Source organism: Petaurus breviceps, unplaced genomic scaffold (assembly GCF_028583685.1).
Source record: "Petaurus breviceps papuanus isolate PSGF00001 unplaced genomic scaffold, PetGlider_PUasm1.0 175, whole genome shotgun sequence".
NCBI lineage: Eukaryota > Metazoa > Chordata > Mammalia > Diprotodontia > Petauridae > Petaurus > Petaurus breviceps.
The window spans coordinates 19801689-19804537 of record NW_027185764.1 but is presented as its reverse complement, the minus strand read 5'-3'; positions in this window follow the sequence as shown (position 1 = coordinate 19804537).

Here is a 2849-nt window from a genome sequence, read left to right as displayed (position 1 = left end):
CTTGTCTTCTCTTCTCTTCTCTCCTCCTCTCTCCCCTCCTCTTACACCCCTTCCCTCTCCTCCTCTTCTCTTCTGTACTCTTTTTTCTCTTTTCTTCTCTTCTCTCTCATCTCATCTTCTCTCTCTTCCTCTTTTTTCTCTTCTCTATCCCCTCCCTGCTTCCCTCCCTTTCCTTTTTCTCCATTCCTCTCTTCTCTTCTCTTCACTTTGTTTCTCTTCTCTCCTCTCTTCTCCTCTCATGTCCTCTCTCCTCTTCTCTACTCTTTTTTCTTGAAGTGTGACTATATAAAGTTACATATGTGTGTATCTGTATATAAACACACTTCATTTTTCAATCATTTCATGATTTCATGAATGTGAATACTTCCCCTAGCAGGACAGATTGTAATTCCTCCATGCCTCCTTGTTCTGTGTGGTTCTTGTCCATATTTTCCCATAAATCCCTCATGGAGGATTTACCCATCATACCAGAGACATTCCTCTGGGTCTCTAACCTTTTGTGGGTACAGAGCATCCCTTGAGCAATCTCTACATTGCTTATACCCTTCTCTTGTTATATGACTGAACCACTTCTTTTTCCAATCATACATTTCTTAGATGATTTCTTTTCTATCATGTCTTACCCATGAAACATCATTGGTTAGCATACTGAAGCCTTCTCACACCCACCATGTGTCTTTCCATTGCCCTTTAGGTCACCTACCATTTGATATTTTGGAGATTTAATTATTCTACAATTTATAATGTTAAAAAAATAGACGTTTGCCTTGGGCAATATTGGATCATTGAAAACAGCACACAATTTCCCAAATGAAATTCAGTCTATCCTCCTTCTCCTACTCAGTTTTGGACCAAGTTCATTATCCATCTGTAGTGCCTGTCCAAGATGTACATACTGATGAATTAAATCAATAGGCTGCCTACCCAACTGCATGTCATTAGTCTAGACAATAAACACTCTTTATCTATTTTTTCCCCTTCCTGAATTGTTAGGCTGGTCTCTCTTGAGCAGTCGTGGGTATCAATGAGGATACCTTGTAGTATTCTAGGACAACACCATGCCATCTCCAAATGGGAATGAACAAAGGATCTCACCACCCATAGCAAGAGTTATGAATTTTTGTGTGCGTGTTCTGGACCCCTTGGGCAGTCTGTTGAAACCTATGGAAAATTTTCTCAGAATAATGTTTTTAATGCATAAGATAAAATACATAGAATTGCAAAGGAAACCAATTATATTAAAGTAGGGTCTTTTAAAGTTTTTTAAAGTTCACAGACCTCAGATTTACAATCCCTGATGTACAGAGAACTCCTCTTTAGCTTGGACTCTCTGGAACCTCTTTGATAATAATGATAAGTGTCTTTTTTCAAAAATAAAATAAAAATTCCTCTTTGTTTTATGCTGTCTTTGATATTGATAATCAGTGAAACATTAGCCAAAGTTTCTTCCACAGTCATTTCTATCAAGAGATCATATATGACCTTAACATATACATCAGAGATCCCTTCTTAGAGGAAAGCACTCCATGCTATATTTTGATCTACCAAGAGTGCTGTAAAAAGCAATGCTTCCCTCCTTTCCCAAATACCAACCCTGCTTCCAACTCAGTTCCCACAGCCATCAGCAGGAGATCAACCCTTGTGGAGAAGGGTTCCACCTTACACCAAAGCCATCCATCTACCAGAGTAGGCCTTCCCCCACCTCCCCTCCATAGCCACAGTCTCTAAAGAGTCAGAAAAGAAGGTCCTCATCACAAAATTTCTTGATACTGTTAAATGGTTCAACAGTAGAAATAGAAATGACCTTTATCAATGGAAATGTCATTAAAGAAGGTGAATTAATAATTTGCTTTTCACTATACCCTAAGGACAACTGAGTCTTTTGATTTGACTTGTAGTTGAAACCTCCTATATATTTTGTTTCTCCCATTAGAATGTGAATTCTCACTTATTTTTCTACTTTTTTGACGTTTTGCATACAATAAATTACATCAAACAAAACAAATATATTTAATATATTCAAAAGCATTAATCAATACTTTTTCATTCATTTATTCACCAAGGCAAATGCTGTTTCAGACTCAACAATCAGAATGGAAAGCTATGTTCTCTATATCTTTCAGTCAATTGGGTGATTATAATTAATAGCTTACATTGCTATAGTATTTAAGGTTTGCACATGCTATTTTCTTTGATCCTCACAACTGTTAATAGTACTATCATTATCCCTATTTGACAGATAAAGAAACTGAGACTGAGAGCAGTTAAGTGACTTTCCCAGGGTCACACAGCTAGTATGAGTCTGAAACAAAATTCAAACTTTGATCTTTCTCACTCTAAGCCTGGCAGTTTATCTACTGTAACACCTAGGTGGCATAGATGATGATTTGCTATAGAAAATCATTTACAGAAATCTGCCAGTCCCCTTCTCATATATTTCATCAAGGATGCTTTCGATACATATGTAGACCATCTTCACAAAGATTTTTTAGAAAAATGAGAAGTAAATTCAGCTCAGTAGTTACTGAGACCCTCTCAATACAGTTTTGTCTATAATAATAATATCAGTTTTTAAAGCAACCATTTGGGCTTTTTTGCTTCTTTTTCAGATATCTTGATAATCAGTTCTTCATTGCTTTCAAAATTTGACACCTTCAATAAAAACTTCTTCTGTGTGTACTTGATTTGATCCAGCTGCTTTTCCTCACAGTCTTCATGACTGGCATTCCAATTTCCATATAGTACATACTGATATACGCAGTATTTTTTGAAGTACTATAGAAAATAACTATGATGGACAGGCTTATTCCTTTAAAATGAATTATAAATACTACCAGCAAGATTGTGTC